The sequence below is a fragment of the Myotis nattereri genome (genome assembly GCF_964212035.1).
Source record: "Myotis nattereri genome assembly, chromosome: 5".
Taxonomy (NCBI): domain Eukaryota; kingdom Metazoa; phylum Chordata; class Mammalia; order Chiroptera; family Vespertilionidae; genus Myotis; species Myotis nattereri.
This window is the reverse complement of record NC_138080.1, coordinates 48,354,539-48,380,758: the sequence shown is the minus strand read 5'-3', so window position 1 is coordinate 48,380,758 and position 26,220 is coordinate 48,354,539. Positions and strand designations below refer to the sequence as shown.

The window sequence follows — 26,220 nt, the reverse complement described above, 5'->3', positions numbered from 1 at the left end:
AAAGAACTGCTAACACAGGCCCAAGAGTCACTCCTGTTTGTTACATCTTACTAATTAATATTCTTTTTTAATGTGCTCAAATGATTCAAAAACAGGTAGCTTCTGAAATATTAATTTGTTTATTTTGACAATTTTTTTTCTCAATTTACTTATATTGAAGTCCTCTGGGAACTTTCCTCAGAGAATAATGTTTAGTTCTCTAAGATATCAAGACTATTGTGGCATAGAAAGCTATAATCTCAGGAGCACGCAATATTCTTTGAGAGGCATGGCCCTAGACAAAATCTACTTGGGTTTGTCTTTATGCCTTTTATCTTTTATTTTATATCTCTGTCATTACTATCAACCTTTCCACTATTATTTTCCAGAAGACCATGTATTCTAGGTTGCTGTGGTTTGAAAAATCTCAAAATAAGCTCATTATATTGTTTCAAAAGTAAGGAAGAATGTGCTATGTGTGTTGTTCTGTGGACAACTTGCAATGGTGGGCCTGCTCTTGTGCATGTATCTTGTAAATTAATTTGCTTACTTCCTAATTCTTGAATATGTTCTAAATGTTTCAGACTTCTAGAAAAAATGATTATAGAAAAGTTAGGTAATTAAAATATATGTAAATATCAGATAAATTCTAGAATCAGCAAATTGATTTTTATTAGATAAAGTTATTTTGGATACATTTCATAGAGTAGATATATTTTGAGGATTTTAAAAGCACTTTCAATATTTTAAAAGGTTTCAATTTTATCTCAAGTCATATTTAAGTTGAACAAAAATTAATAACCTATAGTGTACATATAACTACCAGTCTTTCACATAAAGCTGCAGAGACTAGCTAAAGATATCTTTGAAAGAAGGGATATTTATTTCATTTCCCAGTATAACCCTGGTGTTTTTTGTTCAGTACTATGACATCAACTGTCAAATTATCTAAATAAATTTAACCATTTACCAATATAGATAAACTGAAACAGTTATAAAACATTAAGTATTGTGTTTTGCTTTATATTTATTTCTGCTTAAGTAAGGCCTTCACTGTGTAAATAACATCAGTCATAAAAGCTAGGGGTGGTCAGAGTTCAGCTTCCATGGTGTCTTCAGTGGACCAGTCCCACTGTACTGCTTGTGTATTTGTGGCTTCTCACTCCCCAGGGCTCTCCTGGATAGTCTGTGAGCTCCCTAATATCTTGATTAAATTCATTTTCTGCTTAAAACTAGCTAGAATGGGTTCCATTGTTTGACAGTAAGAATGGGTCTAATTAATTTATGGGATCTAATATGTTAAAAAACATCTATAATTACATCTCTTTAAAATGTATTTTTTGTTCTTAGAGATGGATGTCTGATGTGTTGAAAGATTAAGATGATTTTACTATAGTAAATTACATCCATACTTTGTTTATAATCAAAGAAGACTTTCTAAAGTTCATATATGAATCATTTTTAAAACCTTTTATTATTTAATCTATTTCCACAAAAGTGGGTTTAATTCCCATTAAATTATGTAAAGTTAATATTATAAGTGCCTTTCGTGTCAAAGGGAATCAGTAACAATTTGCAATAATCTTTCTAATTCTTTAACACATATAAGGTAGGATTTACTATATATTTACTTAGTCAATACATAAATACCTTTTTTTTAAAAATAGCATAACTACTCCCAATTTTTTTATCCACACCCATTCTTATATGTGGAAAAAGAGCCCTTTCATGAATTACAAAGATTATTTTATTTATTTAATAGAATGGATTCATATTACTACTTATTATTTCACTAGCTCATTATGTTAGCCCTAAAAATAATTCCATGAAGCAGAGATTCTTATCCTTCATTTACTCTGTTGATATTTATGCTAAGAGAGTGAAGGCCAAGGTTGTTGACCTAATAAGTGGTGCCTCTGGGGTATTTACAGGACCTGATTGACTCTAGATCATAAACTTGATCTGTGAGATTTTTGTAAATGTATGTTGCCCTTTGGAAATTATATTCCAACTAATTTTGTCCCTATATATTACAAATAGATTTAATATTCTCTGATATTATACATGATACTGATTGGTATTCAATTGCTGTTTGGAGCTTTTTCATTTTGCCTATCTTCTCTTTTGTACCAAATGAATAAAAGGACATCACTTAACTATTAGAGAGAATATGACACAGTGGTTTGCAGGAAGGGCTGGGGTTACAGACTGTCTGGTTTTCAACTAATACCCAGTCTCTTGGGAGTTACGTACCCTCAAGCAAGTTAAGTTCCCTAGGTTCCCACTTCCTAAGCAAAAATTGAAGAAAGAATAGAATAAACTCATTTTGTGTGTGTGTGTGTGTGTGTGTGTGAGAGAGAACTATTGAGATAAGCATTTTTAAGCTGGTTACACACTATAAGGCTGTTTGTAAATGTTCAATGAAACTGGGTTCTCTGTTTTCTCTCCTTCTTCTCCTCCTTTCCCTCGTCTTTCTCTTCCTCCTCTCTCTTTCTTCTTCTTCCTTCTCTTTCTCCTAATATATGTTTCAAGGAACAAAGATATATTCAATCTGCCTAAAACAATAGAAATTCAATGTTAGGATACATATAGTAATTAGGAAGTTTGGAAACACAAGAAATGCCAGAACCAAATTTTATCCAATTATAGGGACTAAAACTGGAAAACCTTTATCTATTCAATCTAGCTTTAGGAATCATGCTAATTTATCTCTCTGTTAGCAGTCTGGTATTAATCACTGCTCCAAAGATCATTAAATTCAATCAGCTAGTATAACTTCATCTATTTGTATGCGTGTCATCCTCTTTCTGCCCAAACTCCTGAAAAAGGTAATTGGATTATTTTGATCATCTTGTTTTAGGTGGAAGGTGGCACACAAACTATAATTCTAATATTATTGTGACTGAGTCTGAGTCCTAATCCTGGTCTGTTCAGCTATAAGCACGGGTTTGCAGGTGAAGAGCTATGAGATATACTAGTAGAAGATGGCTCTCCTATTAACTTTACTTCTTTACAGCTGGTTCCTGGGCTCAGAGTCCCCTTTGTTAGGGGAGCTGAATTAAGGAAGGCAAGGCAAACGTAGATACATGGTATAGAGTTGAGAGAAACATCATTAGAAGATAGAATTGGCTGACAGGATTGGCAGCGAAGAGTGAAGGAATGAGAGGAAATAAAATGCAGCACCATTTCAGATGTGCTCACTTTACCAAGAAAATTTTCAGTAAAACCTTGGATAGCAGAGATTTTTATTTCCTTTGTTCCTGAGAGAAATTATGTTTTAAAATCCAAGCCATTATTGTGTGTATCTTATTTATAATATCTCTAATTTTTTACCATTCATTATAATCTGGTCTTTATTCAACATTGAAATTAAATAATGTCATATCAACCTAGATATCAATTCTAGTTGTATAACTTACTAGCTATGTAACACAATGAATTGACTGAAACAATTTAAGCTTCAGTTGATTTGTCTATAAAAGGAGAGATTATTATTAAATCCAATGACACATACCAAGTGTTCAATAAAATGTTATTTATTTTATCACTATCTATAGCTTGATTCAATATGGCATTGCTGATCATGTTTAATAACAAATGTGAAGCCCCATCAGGATATTATTTCTTTGAAAATAACCTGATATACTATATATTATTATGACTTTCAACAACTTTACAGGTGAACTTGCTGGATAAAATACAGAATTCTCAGGTAATTTTGAATTTCAGATATACAATAAATAATTTTTCATTATAGGTATGAACCAAATGTTTCAGGGGATATACTTATACAAAAGTTATCCTTGTCTTCTGAAATTCAACTTTGCCATATTTTATTTGCTAAGTCTGGCACTATATTTACCTGAAATTGGTTTGAATACTGCGTTAAGCCATTTTCCTATAAGTGATTCTGTGGTGTATATCACTGAGATTAAAAGTTTGACTTATTCACATGAATTTAATCCATTCCTTTGCAGATTCCTGTTTTTTTTCTCACTCTTGGTATTTGTTTTGTGACTTGTGTTCTACATCTATCTATCCTGTGTTAGCAGTTGTGTCCAGCACTGAGTAGAAGAGACTGGGAAAAAATAGTGAACTAAATCCACAGGAGTTTATTTTTCCATAAAATATATTGTCCACAGCTGGCACGACTGCTCCAGAAAGCAGCTAGAACTCAAACTCCTATCTTCTTCTGGCATTCCAAGAGCATGGCTTTCATCTTCAGGTCATGTCAGGGTTCAAGAGGTCTGTTGGAGCTCCTGCCACCGGTCTATATTCCATCAATCTATAATCCAGGTCCACAGCCATACAAAGCAGGTGCAAGATAAATGGTTCTTATTTCTGGAAATCCCACAACTGTTTATGGGTCACTGATGAGCAATAACTGCAATAACTGTACTAGGGAGGCTGGTAAACACAATTGTTCACTCACGTAGGCACACTGCTCAGCCTTCTGTTACAAAGGAGGGACAGGAGAGCAATCTCTACATCCCCATCAAAGGCCATCCAAGAGGATAACAGAGTGTTCTACTTTATAATTTTTGTTTTATTTTTCTTCATTGATTGAATATGATTATCCATCTGAATTCAAATTGAAGCAATTCTGCATAGCATCTTTATTTCTTTGGTATTTATGTCAGACTTTAATTTATTTCTTTCATTGTTTTGTTTTGCTTTTTACAGGCCTTTCCCTTAACTGTTCTTTTTTTTTTTCTTTTTGTATCCACTTTGATGAGTTCTCCTCTGATGGTTCTTAAGATAGTTCTATCCATGCATTTTTTTGAAGTAATTCTCACCATGTATAGTTGAACTCCACTTAAAGCATTCTGTTGATTTAAAAAAAACCACTCAAAGACAATAAAACAATTGAAATGATTATTTTAATTCAAATCAGAATCCCATTGCAGATGTGGCAGTTTACTAGGTATTTTAAAGTGCTAGAGTGTTTTTTTGTTGTTGTTTTTTAATATAAATCTGGCAAAACTAGTTCTGGTAGATAACATTCAAAGCATAATAAAATTTTCCTTATTTGTCTAGATTTTAAAGCCTTTCAGTACTCAATAAAGAATATTAGAACTTGCTTTAGCTAGATGTATCATCCAGTTGGTTAGAGTATTGCCCTGTATACCAAAAGGTTGTGGGTTCACATTCCCGATCAGGGCATACATCTAAGTTGCCTGTTAAGTGGATATTGGAGGCAACCAATTGATATTTCACTTTCACATGGATGGTTCTCTCTCACTCTCTCTCCCTGCCTCGCTTTCTAAAGAAAAAAAAAATCAATAAATCCATATCCTCAAGTGAGGATAAAAATATTACAATTTATTCTGATAAAAAATGTTTCACTGTATGTACCATACTTCCAATTTAGAAGCAAAGTCTCCAAGTCATATTTAGTTCCCGGAGACTGAAAAAAGTAATTTTAGGAGTAGAAAATTCTGACTCTGTTACTCAATTTTCACATTTAAAACAGTGTGAAAATATACGCCCCCCCCCCTCCTTGAATTTTAAAATTCTCACATATATGAAAGGGACATTTTTACCCTTTCGGCTATTAACTGGTAGCAGAAGCCAAATTATTCATCTCTAATAAAATAATTTAATTAGCAAGCTTTCATTTTAATTTTTTAGAAACCTGCAGTGTTGTTTTAAAATATGAAACATACTAGAGTATACCATTAAAGTAGTTATTTAAAAAGAAAGCTATTGACTTTTCTAGACAATAAAAAATCCATTTCTTTACCCCCTCAACTAAAAATGTGGACATTTAATGTTTGTAATATAATACATCATTTCCAAGTCATCTTTACCACTTATTCATTTTAATATAAGCCTGAGGCCATTGAGGCTCTTAAAATCCAAATACAATCAGAGATTCTTTATGATTCAAAATCTTCCAAGCCAAATAAAACAGGGAGCATTGGCATGACTGAGGAAGCTGAATTTCTTTCACAAATATTAAATGTGCAGCAAACATTCTTTTCCCACATAAATATATGTTATACAGTTTCAATACTAATTGCTGAATTGGTGACATTGAATGTATTCATAAATATTGCCGAAGAGTATTATGCTTGAAAAGGAATATTGTTTCTAAATTACTTTTTTCTGCATATAATAGAGCACTGCATATTACAATTCACTTCTCAAAGAAGTCTTAAAATCAGTAATTTAAAAACATTTGAAATGTCTTTGGCCATATTCTTTTGGAACTTGTTCCAGCAAATAGCAGTATGTAAAATTAAGTGTCTATGTGTGAGTGAGTGAAAGAAATATTCATATTTCAGTTTGTTGAGTACCTGGTAATTTAATTTTAGGTTTAATTTTTAAAATTATGAAAGATCACACTGTTTAAATAAGTTTATGAGGACTGTTAATAGGAAAACATGACTTTATTCTGATGTTCTTTTTTTGTCTTTCAGTAAGAGCCTTAGCTAAATATTTGTAAAGATCCTTACGTTGACAAAGCATGCTTCTTTCCTTTTTTTAAATTATTATGTCTTTGCTGTCATGGCTTTAATTACTATGTTTAAGCTGACACATTACACGTTATATTTCTACTGAAACTTCTCAATACCATCTTTTTTATTCAAATATGCACAATTGAAAATAATATCTTTGTACCAAGACCCAAAACATTTTCATTGTTTCTTATTCCATGTAAACATAACTAGAAAACTGGGTCCTACTAGAGTTCTTTCTCATTTTTTTCTCAAATCTAATCTGCCATAAAACCTTATGAATTTAACTTTTTTATTTATCGTAAATCGATTCTGTCATCTTATTTCTTCTATGGCTGCCTTAGTTTAAGCTCTTATCATTTCTCACCTTCAAACATTATGTTTGCCTACTGAGACAACCCCTTCGTTTTAAACATACAATTCTGTTCCCTTGATCTACATGGTGTCACCTCCACAATGTATGCACACACTTTGATTAATTATACATCGGTCTTTATTAAAATACATTTCACTTTCAAAATTGAGCTATTAGCGGTATACACTTTTGGGGGCACACTGTTTATGTCTATTTTTGTGGCAGCACTATGCTGTTTTTGATTACTATGCCCTTGTAGTATAGTTTGAGATCATGTAATGTGATACCTCTAATTTTCTTTTTTCTTTTTTTAAAAATATATTTTGTTGATTTTTTACAGAGAGGAAGGGAGAGGGATAGAGAGTTAGAAACATCGATGAGAGAGAAGCATCGACCAGCTGCCTCCTGCACACCCCCAACTGGGGATGTGCCTGCAACCAAGGTACATGCCCTTGACCGGAATCGAGCCTGGGACCTTTCAGTCTGCAGGCCGACGCTCAATCCACTGAGCAAAACTGGCCAGGGCACTTTCTTCTTTTTCAAGATTACTGAGGGTCTTTTTTGGTTCCATACACATTTTTGGAATACTATTATTTACTCTAGTTCCATAAAATATGCCATTGGTATTTTTAGAGGAATTGTGTTGAATGTATAGATTGCTTTGGGTAGTATGAATTTTTTAATGAAGTTAAGTCTTCCTATCCATGCTTATGGTATATGCTTCCCCTTATTTGTGTCTTCCTCATTTTCTTTCCTCAGAACCTTATAATTTTCTGAGTACTGGTCTTTTACATCCTTGGTTAAATTTATTCCTTAGTACCTTATTATTTTGTTGTTGTTGTTATTGCATTTGTAAATGGGATTGTTTTCTTAGTTTCTCTTTCTGGTAGTTCATCATCAGTGTATAAAAATGCCACCAATTTCTGCCAGGCCAGTGAGGCTCAATGGTTGAGTGTCAACCTATGACCCAGGAGGTCAAGGTTCAATCTCTGGTCAGGGCATAGGCCTGGGTTGTGGGCTCGATCCCCAGTGTGGGCATGCAGGAAGCAGCCAATCAGTGATTTTCTCTCATCATTGATGTTTCTATCTCGCTTTCCTTCTTCCTTCTCTGAAATCAATAAAAATATATTTAAAAAAATAAAAAATAAATAAAAATGCCACCAATTTCTGATTATTAATTGTGTATCCTGCTACTGTACTGAACTCAGTTATCAGTTCTCATAGTTATTTTTAAGAATATATATTTTTACTGATTTCAGAGAGAACAGGAGAGGAGAGAGAGATAGAAACATCAGTGTTGAGAGAGAATCATTGATCGGCTGCCTCCTGCACGCCCCCTAATGGGAATCAAGCATGCAACCCGGGTATGTGCCCTTGACCAGAACCTAACCCGGGATCCTTCAGTCTGCATGCTGATGCTTCATTCACTGTGGCAAACCAGCTAGGGCAGTTCTAGTAGGTTTTTGAAGGAGTCGTTAGGGTTTCCTATATAGAGTATCATGTCATCTGCAAATAATGAGTTTTACTTCTTCCTTTCTAATTTGAATGCTTTTTATTAATTCTGCTTATTTAATTGCTGTGACTAGAACTTTCAGTACTGTTTTGAATAAGAGTACTGAAAATGGACATCCTGTCTTATTCCTAATCCTAAGGGAAACAATTTTTTTTAAAATATATTTTATTGATTTTTTACAGAGAGGAAGGGAGAGAGATAGAGAGTTAGAAACATCAATGAGAGAGAAACATCGATCAGCCGCCTCCTGCACATCTCCTACTGGGGATGTGCCTGCAACCCAGGTACATGCCCTTGACCGGAATCGAACCTAGGACCTTTCAGTCCACAGGCCGACGCTCTATCCACTGAGCCAAACCGGTTTCGGCCTAAGGGAAACAATTTTAGGTTTTGTCTTTTTAGTATGATCATGGCTGTGGGTTTGTCATATATATCCTTTATTATATCAAAGTATGTTGCCTTTATTCCCACTTTGCTTAGAGTTTTTAACTAAATGGGTGCTGAATTTTATCCAATGTTTTTCTTTCTGTACCTGTGCCTGTATATATGATCGTGATTTTTATCCTTCCTTTTGTGTATGTGATGTATCTTACCTTTATAGTTAATATTTGACAAAGGAGACAAGAACACATAATGGGGCAAAGATAGTCAATTCAATAAATGGCATTGGGAAAATTGGACATATTCATGCAAAAAAAATGAAACTAAACAACCAACTTGAATCATACACAAGAATAAATAAAAAATGGATTAAAGACTTAAATGTAAAATTCAAAAACATAAAAATTCTAAAAAAAACATAGGCAATAAAATCCCAGACATTTCTCATAGCAATATTTTTTTCCATATAACTTCTTGGGCAAGGGAAACAAAATAAAACATAAACAAATGGGACTACATCAAACTAAAATATTTTTCACAGCAAAGGAAACCATCAACAAAATTAAAAAACAAACCACTGAATGGGAGAACATATTTGCCAATGATATATCTGATAAGTGGTTAATATCCAAAATTCATAAAGAACTCAACTCAACACCAAAAAAAAACAAAAGAACACACACCAAAAAACGAACAATGCAATTGGAAAATGGGAAAGGACCTGAGTAAACACTTCTCCAAAGAGGACATACAGTGGTCAATAGATATATGAAAAATGTTCAGTGTTACTAATCATCACAGAAATGCAAATTAAAACCACAATGAGATATCACTTCACACCTGCCAAAAAAATTTTATCAATAAATCAACAAACAAGTATAGGTGAGAGTGTGGAGAAAAAAGAACCTTACTGCACTATTGGTGGGAATGCAGTTTGGTGCAGCCACTGGAAAGCAGTATGGAATTTCCTCAAAAAAATTAAAAATGGAGTTGCCTTATACCCAGAGGTTCCATTTCTGGGGATATATCTGAGGAAACCCGAAACACTGCTTCAAAGAAATATAGCATCTCTGTGTTCATTGAGTCAAGTTTTATAAGCAGCCCAAGTACCCTTTAGTAGAAGAGTGGATGAAAAGCTGTGGTACATTTACACAATGGAATACTACTCAGCTGTAATAAAGAAGGAAATCTTCTCTTTGGTGACATCATGAATGGGCTTAGAACATATTATGCTAAGTGAAATAAGCCAGTCAGAGAGAGGCAAATACCATATGATTTCACTTATATGTGGATACAGAGAACAGACTGACAGCTGTCATAGTTGGGGGAGGTAGGGTGCTGTGTGAAATAGGTGAAAGGATTAAGCTAAACAAAAACAAACAAACAAAAAAAAACTTCCAAAAGACTCATAAACACAAATAGTATAGTGATTACCAGAGAGAAGCAGGGTGTGGGCAGGTAGAAGAAAATAAAGGGGAAATAAATGATGACAGAAGGAGACTAGACTATGGGTAGTGAACACACAGTACAATATGCAGATGATGTATTATAGAATTGTGAACTTAAAACTTATTTAATTAATCAATTTAACCTAATAAATTAAATAAAAATATATATTTAAAAAATAAACCTGCACTTCCTATTACAGCCAGATAGATCTTCATAAATTTACATCTGACCATTTCACTTTCCTCTTTAAAACCATTTAATAGCTTCTTGTAGCTTTTAGGAGAAAAAAAAAGATTTAAAAATTTTGGCGTGGTCTATAAAGCCTGTTTCTCTATTAAATCTTCCTTGTATTCACACATATTCACTCTTTACTACAGCCTCTCCAAAGTGCTTGCTACACTCTATGTTAAATTATTAACACCAGTTTTGAACTCATTCTTATCTCTAGGGAAAAACTTTCCCTTGTCCCTTCCATCTACCTAAATCCATTGCATCCTTTAAGAATAGACAAATCCACCCTGACCTGTTTGGCTCAGTGGATAGAGCGTCCACCTGTGGACTGAAGGCTCCCTGGTTCTATTCCGGTCAAGGGCATGTACCTTGGTTTGCGGGCACATCCTCGGTGCGGGGTGTGCAGGAGGCAGCTGATTGATGTTCCTCTCTCATCGATGTTTCTAACTTTCTATCCTTCTCCCTTCCTCTCTGTAAAAAAATCAATAAAATATATTTTTTAAAAAATAAAAAAATAAAGAATAGACAAATCCTTCTTATGCCTAAATTTGACTTCTTAAAAAGTTCTTTGTTCACTAAATATGATACTTGTTGCATACTAATAAACCATGAATATTATTGTCTTTCTTCTATGAACTAGAAACTCTTAGCACAACGACCTTTGCTTGTTCAGCTTCATGTTATGATGTTAGCACTGTACTGACACATATGAGTTCATTTTTAAAGTACAAATAACAAATGATATAGTGATATTTTTATACTAGTATTTGTAATTATGCATTACCTTATTCCCTCCTTCTTTACTTTGTTCCATGGCCCCCAGTGGATGCCTAAAACCATCAATAGTACTAATCTCTCTCTCTCTCTCTCTCTCTCTCTCTCTCTCTCTATATATATATATATATATATATATATATATATATATATGTATATATATATATATATATATATATCATCTTTTTCTCTTATACTTACATACCTATAATAAAGTTAACTTTATAAATTAGGGATAGTAAGATATTAATAATGAGGCCTAATAATAAAATCAAAGAATTATAACAATATACTGAATAAAAGTTTTGTGAATGTAGTCTCTCTCCCACAATATCTTATTGTATTGTACTTACCTTTTCACTTACAGGAAGCACTTTGCAGCTTCTCTTTGTCATATCTAAATTGCCAGAATCACTACTCTTGCATTTTAGGACTATCACGAAATAAAATAAGTGTTACTTGAACACCAGCGCAACTATACCATGACAGTCAATCTGATAACTGAGATAGCTACTAAATGATTAAAAGGCAAGTAACATATACAGCATGGGCATGCTGGACAAAGGGATGATTCATATCCTTGGCAGGATGAAGGGGGAAGGCAAGAGATTTCATCACACTACTCAGAGGGTGTGCAATTTAAAATTTAGGATTTTTTTCTTGAATTTTCCATTTAATATTTTTGGAAAACTGTTGATCATGGATAATTGAGACTCCAAAAACTGACACCACAGATAAGGGGATTGCTATATTGGGTTTATAGACTTTTTCATATTTAAAACCTTACCAGGAATTTTATTTACTTACTGTAGTCACATGCAGGATTATAAATCACCTGATGTTTATTGGCAATTAATCATTTAAGCCTAGTACAGCTCAACAATTTCCAGATTCAATTTCTTTAATAACATTTCTCATTAAGCATATTGATTTTTTACTACAGCCTCAATGTAATCTCCTATTATATGCAGTAAGGGGGAGGTAAGCAAAGCATGAAGGGAAGCAAAATTTTGGTCATTGTATAATCTTCATGCATTCAACAAACATTGATTTCACAGCTACCCTTTTTCAGGCACTCAGCTAAATGTTGAGGATATACTTACAAGAGACATCATTTTAGTCTTGAAAATCTCATAGGTTGAAGGGATAAAATAACAACAACAACTTAGTTTTCCTAAATAATAAAAGCCTAGGTGGCATCATGCGCGACATCATCACAAGATGGCTGCCCTCATGTCATCACAAGATGGCCACCACAAGATGGCTGGCAGGGGAGGGCTGTTGTGGGAGATCAGGCCAGCAGAGTAGAGCAGTTAAGGGTGACCAGGCCTGCAGGGAGGGCAGTTGCAGGTGACAAGGCTGGCAGGGGAGGGCAGTTGGGTGTGAGATCAAGCCAGCAGGGGAGGGCAGTTGGGGGTGATTGGGCCAGCAGGGGAGCAGTTAGGCGTCAATCAGGCTGGCAGGGGAGCAATCAGGCTGGCAGGCAGAAGCTGTTAGTGGCAATCAGGCGGCCAGGCAGGTGCGTGTTTAAGAGCCAGCAGTCCACAGGGATCGGGCCTAAACCGGCAGTTGGATATCCCCCAAGGGGTCCTAGATTGGAGAGGATGCAGGCCCGGCTGAGGGACAACTCCCCCCCCCCCCCACTCGTGCATGAATTTCATACACTGGGCCTCTAGTATTTAATAATACAATATGAAACTGTTTCACAAATGTATACATTTGTACATTTGTATACAAATATAAGAAAAATAAAAAAGGGAAGCCCATTTTAAGTTTTCAGAGTTATAGAAGAACTTTAAGGAATACACTAGTCTTGGAATTTAGATGATAGCTAGATGAAGGAGTGGCAAATTGGTATTCTGGGGAAAGGCATCGAGATAGCATGGTACATTTCAGTGAAGTGACTGTCTATTCATTTGTCTAAGAATAAGCAAAGCAATAGATTAATAAAGGGCTTCAATATACAGATTGGGGGGAAAGTAGGTTTACAATTGTGAGTACACTAAACAGTTTATTCTTGCATTATTATTTATTTATTATTTTCTATATGAACAACTGTAAATCTACTTTTGCCCCACTCTATATTATACAAAACTTGGTTTTTGCATTTGATTATAGAGCTATACATTTACATTTGTAGCATGTAACACTGATAACATTGGATGAATACTTGATATCATACATTTTAATTAAAAAATATATTAAGTCATTTATTTCACAACACAAGATCTATATAAACCAACACACATATACACAAGATGATGCTTATGTTGACTTTTAGCTGCACAATTTCTATAATAATTTTGGGTTTCTCTGTAGTTTATCTTTCTCTAGTCACTTTGGTCCATATATGCAGGTAGAATTATAATTTAAACAAATAATACGTCCATACAACTTTAAGCAAGTTATCAGTTTCATAGAAAAAGAGAATTAGCAAGCATCATTTCAAGGATATATAGCTTATGCCAATTGGTCTTACAAATACTCAAAAGTACATACAATTCCTTTCACAGCAGACTCTAATTATAGTTCGCTTTCTTCCTAACCTTTAAATAAAGCCCATCTTGTGAGAGAGATATCAACAAATTTTATTTTTAAAATACAAAGGGGAAATTATATTGGAATTTCTCCCAAATACTGACAATCATAGCATATAAAATAAAAATCTTCTTACATAATAAAAGGCATAAAAGATGGAGGATTTTTAATATAAAAATATAACCAGTCATTTTAATAGTAGCTGTTAACTATTATTTTCCTTATCTTTCTCCTTTTGTTCAAAGAACAGAAGTTAGAGTTTTATCTAAAAAAAAAACCAAACAGATATTTTTTTATCTGTAACAATCCTATATAATAAAAGCCTAATAAGCAAATTGGCCCCTTGACCAGGAGTTCGACTGGGAGTTCAGCCAGGGGTGGGACTGGCTGGCCAACTGCCCACGGTCCCTCTCCCCGGCCAGCTCCTCCCCGGCCAGTGGCAGCAGGCAGCTGGGGGAACGGAGACCCTGGCCGGCAGCCAGGAGCTGCTAGGGACCCTACCCATGCATGAATTTTGTGCACTGGTGCCGGGAGCCGGTCCATCCTTGCAAGGACCGGCTCCCGGCACACTGGACCTCTAGTATCTGTATAAGCTATCAACATTATACTTCTGAATACTCAGTATTTTAGAGTGAGACATTTAAGAAGGCTATTAAAGTTGATTAACTGAAAAGAAGTTGTAAAATATCCAATTTTGTTGTTCCTTCAATTATTTGTTTTTGTTATTTCTGTTCAGTTTACAAAGTTTTGCAGAGGTAGGAGACTTCTCAGATATTTTTTGGAACAGTATACACTATTAAAATTAAACAAGAAAATAAAAACTATTAATAACTAACACCTTTTTTTTGCTCACTAAAGGAACTTGATGCAGAGGTGTGTGAAATCAAAGTTATATTAGTGAAGCTTATTAATTGGCAATTGCTTATAAATTACTGTTTTTCCTCTTGAAAATTAGTTATATTTATGATATTGTAGATAACTCTAGTAAACATTCTTAAATTTATATGACCAACATTCAAGCATATTTACATTGACATTCTTATGACTCATAAAACCTTTATTCAATGACAAAAATGGATTGTGATTTTATTACTTTTGCTTAAAAATAATAAACCAGCAATTGTTCAGAAGGAGGATATTAATTCCTCACTTATTTTATTTCTTTATATTCCATGATGACCTATTAAAGTCTAATAATTTAACTTGAATGTGCTTCCTCAACAACTTATCAATTGGTGTTTACAAAGAGTCAACAAATATGTATGTGTTTATGGCAGGGAAGTATTTTATAATCTATGATTTGAAGTTTATAAGTGTAAGATTTATTTTAATTTGGGGAAAGAAAAATTGGGGCATCAAAAACAAAGACAATTGTCATTGGATTGCCACCATGTGCATAAGGCAAACAAGGACAACTTACTTCTTAGAGAGTAAAAAACTGAGATAAACATGGTTGCAATGATCCATTGGTTCATTTTCTGGGTTAGGTAATTAGAGGGCCATTTTCTGGGCAATGCTTTAGAGTTAATTGCTTGACATGATGATATATCAATGACCTTACAGAGATATATAACAGGGACTTATCTTTCAAAGTCATATTGGAGTATGGTCAAACATTCCACTCATTAGGGCAGAGACTCTGTGATTATGCATGTTAACTTGTGCATATGTTCTCAAAAAAAGATGCAAATGATTTCTACTCTATAGAAACCATAACTACAAAATAATTGTTTTATTGGCATGTAGGACATTAACCATTTTGTGTTTAACAACAGATGTCTAAATATACCATTGCCACCATGTTTACTTGAAACTTTTTTCTCAAAAAAAAATGTTGCCTCTCTGCAGTTCAATGTCAATCAGTTAAAAAGTGTTGTTTTTGTTGAAGTTAGAGTTGACCTTGCCACACACTAAAATAAATCTTATATAAACTCAATGTATTTCAAAATTAGAGGAGAAGAAGTTAAGCAGAATAAATCAAGAATAAACCAAGACTTAAAGAAATGTTTTACCTGAATTTTCACTTAAGTGATATGCTGACATTTTATATACAGTTTTCTTTCATTACTAAAGTTTATGGTATAAATTTGAAATTATACTTGTTAAATGAATAACTAAAATATTCTTTAAATTTTTTAATTTACTAGAGTTGTCAAGTCAAAATACTTTGTTTATTATGTATGTCCAATAAAGCTATGCATCACTTTAAGTCATAGTTATATTGTTAAATAAATATAAAAATATAGTATTAGATGCCAAATTTGTGTTATAGGTCACACGCATTATTGATAGAAGAAAATATGAATTAGTGGACTCAAAAAAGTATTAGGGGAGTTCAATTTTTGACCTTGACAAATAAAAAGTAAGATCATAATTGTAAAGAAATTTGCAGAAACTTTAATTATAGGGGCTCTTTTAGGAAGCTTAAAATAGATAAATAATATTCAGGAGGCACAGAATTAAACAACCCATTGCCATAGTATCTCTTACTGTAAGATTAGTGGGGAATGAAATTATCTTAAATACCTGGGTGCGTCAGATAAATTATTAACTTGGCCTGTAAGGAATTAATTTGCTTAAGGTTTGCTCAGTTGTTTGTTATTGAACAAAAATGTGTTATAGAAATGTTGGAAGAATTTTGTGTCAGATTCCTATCAAATGATTTCACTTATTTGTGGAATCTGATGAACAAAATGAATTGACCAACAAAATAAGACCCAAAGCAGGGAGGCATGAAATAGACTGATATATACTGATGTGGGGTTGAGGGGACAGGAAGAGATAAACCAAAGGACTTATATACTTACTAGAGGCCTGGCGCAGGTAGGGTCCCTAGGCCTGGCCTGATATCAGGGCAGATCTTCCCCAGCTTCTGGTAGCTGGCCCTCCCCCACAACCCCCCCGCTGCCTCTGCCACTGTCACTGGTCACCCTCTGTGTGTGGGGTGACCAGTGGGGGCGATCAGGGCTCCGGCACCGCCCGCATCAGCGTCCATCACCCCTGGTTTCCTGTTCTCCATCTGGCAATCAGAGCCTGCTGGCCTCGGGGAGGGACTGAGAGTTTGGCTGGCAGGCCCTGATCAGGTTATATATATGTATGTGTGTGTATGTATATATATGTATGTGTGTGTTATATATATATATATATGGAGAGAGAGAGAGAGAGAGAGAGATGCATAGCCCATGAGCATGGGCAATAGGGTAGTGAAGACCTGGTGAGTGGGTAGGGGTTGGGAGAAGGGGGAAAAGTGTGTGTGGGGGGGAGATATCTATAATACTGTCAACAATAAAAATAAATTTTAAAGTGGGAAGAGAACAAGTAGATAGCAAGTGAGGGTCTGCTTCTTTCATAAGTGAGTGTATAACAACATTCTATCAACAGATTATGGGGAAAAGCAGACACAAAATAGTACTCAAAAATTTGGGTCAAGTAATTCAAAGAATAATAGTACTATTGGTAAAAATGAGAGAATCAGATGATTTGGTTTCTTGCTGGAATTAATATCTAGTTTGTACATAAATATGTTGACTTCGAAGTTTTTGAATGACATCTTATAGAAAATATGTGTAATTTGAAGACACAAGGCTGATTATCATACTTATAAAAATTTATATACCAAAGTATAAAATGATTCATATGTTCAAGCGCTGTTATTTACTGTTTTGAAGCTCCCTCACGTTTCCAGTTGTGATTATGATTTTTTAAAAATATATATTTTAATTGATTTCAGAGAGGAAGGGAGAGGGAGAGGGAGAGATAGAAACATCAATGATGACAATAATTGATTGGCTGCCTCCTGCATGCCCCCTAGTGGTATCAAGCCCACAACCCAGGTATGTGCCCTTGACTGGAATCAAACCTGGGACCCTTCAGTCTGCAGGCAAACACTCCATCCATTGAGCCAACCAAGCCAGGGCATGATTATGATTTTGAGGTTGCTGTTACTGAATGTCAGTTTTATCCTAGGAAATCCACTTATATCATCTCTCATACTTATGATGAGAAAGGTATTGCTATCCCAGTTTTGCCAACAAGAAAGGCTCAAAGAAGGTAGATTACTTCAAGGGTAAGCTGAGCTGGAGAGAGCTAAGCTGCCAGGTGTCATGGTAGTTGATTGATAACACAAGCCAAACTGAAAGTAACATACAATTTAGTCACTAAGTGCAAAAATATAAGCAAGAAGCCACAGTAGCTGACTGTCCCACTTTTTCATTTCCCTCCCATGAAATGACACAGATGTGGTAAATTGTAAGGCCTCTTACTGCCAAGAGGGGCTGAACAAAAAGTCCCATAGGCCCAGAGGCCACTTTTATTTTTTATTTTATTTTATATATATAATTTAAATTCTTTATCATTTAAAGTATTACATAAGTCTCCTTTTTCCCCCTTTGACCTCTCCCCGCCTGCCCCCATCCCCCAGCATGTGCCCTCACCCTGTGTCATTGGTTATGCTCATATCCACGCATACAATCATCGAGGGTTGCCCAGTTGCCATGGCTCAGTGGTTTAGCATTTGCCTATGAAACAGGAGGTCACGGTTTGATTCCCAATCAGGTTAGGGCACATGCCTGGTTGCTGGCTCGAACCCCAGTTGAAGGAGTGCAGAAGGCAGCCGATCAATGATTCTCTCGCATCATTGATCTCTCTCTCTCTCTCTCTCCCTCTCCCTCTCCCTCTCCTCTCCCTCTCCCTCTCCCTCTCCCTCTCTCCCTCTTTCTCTCTCCCTTTTTCTCTCTCCCTTTCCCTCGCTCTCTGAAATCAATAAAAATACATTTTAAAAAAATAATTGAAGGAGAAACTATCTGTGCTGGGACTTAGGACAGCCTTAGGGTTTTGTCAACCAGATGTATCATAAAAGTCACTGATCTCCAGAAAGAAAAAAACAAACACTTAGATTTAACTGATGTTTTATTCATATCATTTATTTCTACTTTATCTAACATATCGATATACATATTGCCTTAGCTCCTTCACTAAATTCCAAACCCTTCACTCACTTCACTCTATTTGGTAACCATATAATAAGGATCAAAATGATACTGCATAGGAAATTCCCAATTAATATTTTTAAGTTGAATAGGCTAAACAAACAATAAAGTAGGGAGCTTTGCAATTTCTGGAGATCAGTGATGTTTTGGTACACCCAGGCAGCAGCCCATTAGTAGTCTGGATCTGGGCACTAGAAATGAGTAAGTGACAGACTGTGACTGAGGGCTTACTATTGGCAAGGCCAACCTTCGAGGAAGTCAAAAGGAATAAATTACTAATTAGAAGTGGAGGTTTCAGATTAAGATGCATTATAAAATTCAAACTTAAATTTCATTGGGATTTAATGTTACACTTAATGGACTAAAGTGATTTCAAATGTCCTTTTTTGGCATCTCTCTGCACATTAAAAGTAATGTGGCTGTCATTCATCTTTGGTTAATCTAAGGAAGTAAAATAGTTAGACTCTGATATTATGTTTTATGTATTACTTTTTCTTTAGGCATCATTTTAAACATGGAGCTTCCTTTTGTATGTTTCCTTTATGTCATTTTTTAATCATTGTGGTGGTATTTCTCCTTTTATACTTAAGAAGACCTGTAGACTTACCAGGATCCATTGGTATTTTAAATTCAGTTTTTTGTCCTTGTTTTGTCCTCAAGTAAAATGTTCTCCATAACTCAAAACTTAGAAATTATTTATTTTCAGATCGAATTTGTAAAATAAAAAAATAGGGAAATTAACATTTCTTGAACACCTATAACATGAGAGACAGTGCTAATGCATTATATTCAATTGGCTCCTTTAATCATGTGAATAACCTAAGGGAAGGTGCTTTCTTCTCATTTCTGTAAGAGAAACTGAGGCTGAAAGTGATTTAATCAAAATCATACAATGGGAGCTAGAAGTACAGCCAGAATTAAAAACCAAGTTTGTTGACTCCAAAGCCATACCATTTTGTCTGTGTAGCAATATTTCCACTCAGAGGATAAAGTGGGGATAAATGGTGATGGAGGAAGACTTGACTTGGGGTGGTGAACATACAATACATTATGCAGAAGATGTACTATAGAATTGTACACCTGAAACCGGTATAAATCTACTAACCAATGTCACCCCAATAAATTCAATAAATAAATATTAAAAAACTTCCTTGTGTATTAGATTTGAATTAAAAATTAATGATTTTTGGCCCTAACTGGTTTGGCTCAGTGGATAGAGCATCGGCCTGTGGACTGAAGGGTCTCAGGTTCGATTCTGGTCAAGGGCATGTACCTTGGTTGTGGGCACATCCCCAGTAGGGGGTGTGCAGGAGGCAGCTATTGATGTTTCTCACTCTCTATTCCTCTCACTTCCTCTCTGTAAAAAATCAATAAAATATATATTTTTTAAAATGAATGATTTTGGACTAAGTTGGCATCATAAAACCATTTCCAAATTGATATGTATATGATAGTATCAATACAAATTCAAACTCTTCTCAATAATAATTTGTATTTCAGATGTGAATTTATGCTTTTTAATGCATAGAATAGAAATTATGTGATTTTAGTTAATTATATTTTAATGCTTTTAAAAAATACTTGATAATGTCCACATGAGAAAACATCTATCTGTACAATACTCATGCCTTAAGCACTAAAATCCTATCTAATAAAAGACATAAAGGGTAATTGACCGTACCTTCGCTATGCTTCCCATTGGCTAATCAGGGCGATATGCAAATTAACTGCCAACCAAAATGGCAGCCAGCAGGCACGCAGCTGAAGCGAGCAGGAGGTTTGCTTGCTCCAGTGATGGAGGAAGCCAAGGTTCCCTGCCTGCTACGGCCCGGCTCTGAGCTCCAAAAGCAACATAGTTTCAATTATAGAAGTTAAACAAACCCCAGATACCTGTTTTCAGCAGGCCGTGGCCTCAGAGCAGTGACAGCAACAAAGTTTCAATTATAGAAGGTGAATAACTCCCAGAATAAAAAAAAAAAAGAAAAAAGGAGAAGCTGGGAGCTTCAGTCACCAGCCAGCCTGAAAACGGCCCTCAACCCCTCATCCAAACTGGCCAGGCACCCCAGTGGGGACCCCCACCCTGAAGGGGGTGTGACCAGCTGCAAACAGCCATCAGCCCCTCACCCAGGCTGGCCAGGCACCAAGCGGGACCCCCACCCTGATCCGGGACACCCTTCAGGGCAAACCAGCCGGCCCCCACCCATGCACCAGGCCTCTATCCTATATAGTAAAAGGGTAATATGCAAACTGACCCTAACAGCAGAAAGACTGGGAATGACTGGTCACTATGACACACACTGACCACCAGGAGGCAGACACTCAATGCAGGAGCTGCCCTCTGGTGGTCAGTGTGCTCCCACATCAAGGAGCTCTGCTCAGCCACAAGCCAGGCTGATGGCTGCCAGTATAGCGGTGGTGGCGGGAGCCTCCCCCACCTCCTCAGCAGTGCTAAGGATGTCCGACTGCAGCTTAGGTCTACTCCCTGCTGGCAAGTGGACATCCCCCGAGGGCTGCCGGGCTGCCAGAGGGATGTCTGATTGCCAGCTTAGGCCCAGTCCCCCAAGGAGCAGGCCTAAGCCAGCAAGTGGTCATCCCCCGAGGGGTCCCAGACTGTGAGAGCGCACAGGTCGGGCTGAGGGACCCCCCTCCCGAGTGCACAAATTTTTGTGCACTGGGCCTCTAGTAATAGATATAAAAATATGGTGAATTAGCAAAAATTAATTCCTTATGATTAACCATTAAGTTTTTTGTATAAAAGGCACCTAATGAAAATACATTTCCTAAAATTATTGAAAATACTGGTATTAAAAACTAATAAACATAGAAAAGTTAAATTATTAAGACTTTCAATTTGCATGTGACTAAGATTTTCTGAAGACTATTATCTTCATATGATGAATATTTTATTCTTTTATGCTATTAGTGAAAATACTACATGTCATTGACAGTCATAGAAGAGCTAGAATGGCAAACATGTATTTCTTAACACAGCCTCAACTGCTACTGTGATGCTGGCCAAGGAGGCCCCACACAGCTTACATGTGATTCTCTGTAACACCTGCTTCTCTGCCTTTTTCCAATCTAAATGGCATTGGATTTCTGCATAGGATCAAAAATAATGTTACATATACAACTAACATGTTCAAAATCAACAATATACTACAGACACTAATGTAGTTAAAAATATACAGCAAGGTGAAAAAGCAGATTAAAAGAGAGAATTCTTATTTTAATCTTCATTTCTCGTTCTTGTTCTAAATACTTATTGCAAATCAGTAGGTGACATTTTGTTTTCTCAAGCAGTGCAAAATTTTGGGGATGGAGGTCTACAAGCACTTTAACATAATGAGCATACAAAAACTAATTAACTTACACCGAAAGTTTTTAATGTGATATGGTTTAAAAAACAATAGACATCCATTGCTGAAACTCTGAAGCTCTATTTATAACACACAGCAACTTTTAATAAGCATATATATATATATGAGAATGAAGTAAATATAGTATACAATTAAATTTAAAGTGCACATAATGGTATGTTTTCTAATTATTCTCTAAATTATTATATCAAAAGATATCTCAAATTTCAAAATCTAAAACAAATTACATTGGTATATCTATGGCCACATACATACAGAGAAAAAATAAAATATAAAAGTGCTTATCTCTGAATTTCAGAATTGGAAGTCATTTAAGTTTTCAAAAATTAACATACATAGTGTCCTATGAATATAAGAAACATTTTTTAAAAGTAAGCAAATTTAGTGCAGTAAATTATGGAGTAGAGGTCCACCCTTCAATTTGCCAGGCAAGGGCAATTCAAAATACAAGTCCAATGATTGCTGTTATTCTTTTAGTAATTGCTTCATACGTATTTTCTTAATTGCTAATAGCTATCTTAACTCTTATGAGGAAGCATTTATTTTCCCCATTGTCTTTATCTTATATTAAAATCCTACATAACCAGTATTGGAAAATTTCACTTTTGCCATGCCAGCCCTATAATCTTTTTCATCACTTAGAAACTTCTCTTCCAAAATGAATTGTCTAAGAGCTTACGTGAATTTAATTTAAAAGAATTAATAAATTTGAAATGTATAAATAGTCCTTGGGAGTTTTACCATGTGAAATATCTCAAATACATTAAATTAAAGCTTTCTGAGCAAAGGATGCAAAATATTCTGCATAACTCTGTTCTTATTAGAAGTTCCAGTTAATGAAGAAAAGTGGCAGCTTTCTTTAATAGAAACAAATAAATATCTGTCATTGAACTGAAATATCATATCTTGCCAGAAATCAGTCATTTTAAGTAAGGAATACAATACTATGATTATATCATTTTCTTTTGTTAAAAAAAAATATGTGACAAGGAAAAAGGAATAGACTGGTAAAAGCTGAACCTAAAGTGAATTTATAGTAACTTATAAAAAATTAAATAGAGAATGTTTTAGTGATAAAGTAACAATTCATAGTAAAATTCTGACTTATTTAACCAATATGAAAAGTGTACATAATCTTCACTGACTACAATAATCATAATGCATTTTATAAAGAGTCCAAAAAACTTAAAATTTTAAAGTACATGATCATTTGGTGGCCATGAATTTATTACCACATAAAGGTTAAAATAAAATTAGAATGATTGGAATAACTAGAATGGATATATGTTTAGAAATAATGACAATTAAAAACTAATAATAGTAAAAAAAAACACCCTGCCTGTGTTGCTCAGTGGTTGAGTGCCCACCTATGAACCAGGAGGTCATGGTTTAGTTCCTGGTCAGGGCACATGCCTGGGGTGCAGACTAGATCCCCGGTGTGAGATGTGCAGGAGGCAGCCGATCAATGATTCTCTCTCATCATTGTTGTTTCTATCTCTCCCTCTCCTTTCCTCTCTGAAATCAATTTTAAAAAGCAAAATAATTTAGCCTAAGGGTGTTTTCAGACTACAGTAAAGAAAATTTCATTTTTTCTATATCAAATGACCTACTTGAAGAAATATAAACAAATAAGATAATTTGTGCTTTTCAACGTAAGCTTGTTTATGTATACCCTTGATGGATATTTTGCCCTGCAAACTATGTAAATTGTAAAAAGTAATGAATATGTAATGGTATCAACATGGATTTTACAAATACAACCTTGGGGTTTTCTTATCCCCTGAGGTTTATAAAAAGAAATGTTTAGAAGAAATACTGGGAATACAAATCCATACGTATAATATTTATCAAATGATAAATGTATAAGGTAAAAAAAAAAATCTTTGGTAATGTAGCCTCTCATTCTTCATCATGATTTAAGTATTGAGCTAAGGCAACCCAAGAAGGCAATAGGGAACGGATGATGCTGTGTGAAGAACATGGCAGTGCCTTAGAGAAACCCTTCTCTGTATTTAGCTCGATATAAGAGTTTGACTGAGTTTTGGAGCCTCTTCTTCCCTGTAAAATGAGAATGACAAACTTTTACGCATGAGATTAGGTTTGTAAAGTGTCTAATATAGTTCTCTCCACACTTTCCAATCATAAAGTAATAAAGTATGAAGATACACTTAGAAAAAGGGGAATTAATTGCTCCTTTGAAAATCAGATTACTGGGAGAAGTAAGAAAATGCAATTGCTGAGTGGCAGCCAGAATCCAAACAATTTTAAAAGGTGTGGCATAATAAAATAACACTGACAGAAGGAAAGCGTAATGCATTGCTATGAGAGCCAATTAAAAAGTTTATACACATGCAATTATGGAAACTGTTGATGGTAGCAGAAGTATAATGATAGTGTAAATATAGAAGCACTGGATTAAATGGAGAATACTGTTACTATTTGATTTTAATGTTTATTTGATCTAATGAAGATAATTTAATTCCACTGTCAGTTACTTGAACATTTCTTACTGAGCTACAGGGAGTGATATGCTCACAATGAAACAATAATGACTTTAATATGATAATAAAGGGATTGTATAACCCTTTAAATATTTTCTGTGTTTAAAGATTTTAGGATTTCAAGAGGCAAAATATCAGATTTTTTTTTACTAGCTATAGTTACAACATCTGTTAAACAGTCATTTTTTTCTTCTTTTTTTGGTATGTAGCCTTTGTATATAAATCTGGAGAAAGGGAATACATAAATTGCTAATTATTCAAGAGGCCTTTATTTTTTATTTTACCTGATGAATTCATCATTGTTGACTGAGTACAGTTTCTGTCGTCTGAATGACTAATTGAGGTCTTATAAGCAATAGTAATAGAAATTTGGTTGTAGTCCTATATTTAAAATTGAGATTCTTCTTTTCTTAATTATTTTGGGATTGTTAACCATCAAGCAATGAAAAGGTATTGATGAATTTTTAATGATTGTGAAGCTTAGTCCCTGAGAACAAACTTATTTTAAATATAGTGCATTGTTTAGTGGATAGAATATAGGACTGAATTGCTCTCAGAGCATAGGTAGAAGATTAATTAGTGAGGATAGATAGTTGGAATATAATTATAAATGACAATAAGAGTGATTACTTGCAATTTACCAGGGATTTCACATGCATGTATCATGCAACATAAGCATTTTTATTCTTAGTAATCAATGAAGCCAGTGAACTTGTGAAACATACACAGAAAATATAGAATGGAATTCAAATTCTTTCCAAGGCTCCAATTTCAAAATCCTTGCTTTAGCCATTCTGCTTACTTCTTATACCTCTGATGTATTGAATGCCTATCTAGTTATGGGTAGTATCCTAGAAGATATACTGACCTAAACCTATTTATTCAAATGAAGTATTAATCTTATTTTAAAGAAGGGGAAACTGAGATTCAAGAAGCTCAATTTCTTTCTTGAAATCACATAATTGTTAAACATGAGATAATTTGGTTTATACTAGAATAAAACAGAAGTTTATCAGAAGTCATACAAAATAATTAAGCTTTCATAGTCATATTAATTGGGTTAATTTGATTTTTTTATAATTCTGAGATCAAGTAATTACTAAACCAGAGTGTCAATATATAGCAGAAGAGATTAGGCCTCTCTGTATATAAAAACACCCCACTGTGAACCTTCTACATTAGGATGCTCAAGTAAATTTCAAACAAAAGTAATTTAAAGAGCAATAATCCATCATAAGACCATACAATTTTTAAATTTAAACAGAGAGAGAGAGAGAAAGAAACATAAATTTGCTATTCCACTTATTTTTATCTATTAATTGGTTGATTCTTATATATGCCCTGACTGGGGATTGAATGTACACCTTGGCATATTATACGATGCTCTAAGCAACTGAGCTACATGGCCAGGGCTGATATATATATATATATCTCCTATCTAATAAAAGAGAAACATGGTAATTGGCATACGACCGCTACCTTTCCCATTGGCTAATCAGGGCAATATGCACATTAACTGCCAGCCAAGATGGTGGCCGGCAGCCAGGCAGCTTGAAACTAACATGAGGCTTGCTTGCTTCAGTGAGGGAGGACTCCAATGTTCCCCGCCTGCTGCTGCAGGCCTCTGAGCTGCAACTCTAAGCAACTATGTAACAAATATAGAAGCTAAA

General features: G+C 34.8%; 1 protein-coding gene across 2 annotated transcripts in view; it reads left to right on the top strand.

Annotated features, from left to right (window-relative positions):
- FSTL5 (follistatin like 5) overlaps positions 1–26,220 on the top strand; it is a 594,131-nt gene that overhangs the window by 385,244 nt on the left and 182,667 nt on the right. The gene's annotated exons all lie outside the window — the stretch shown is intronic.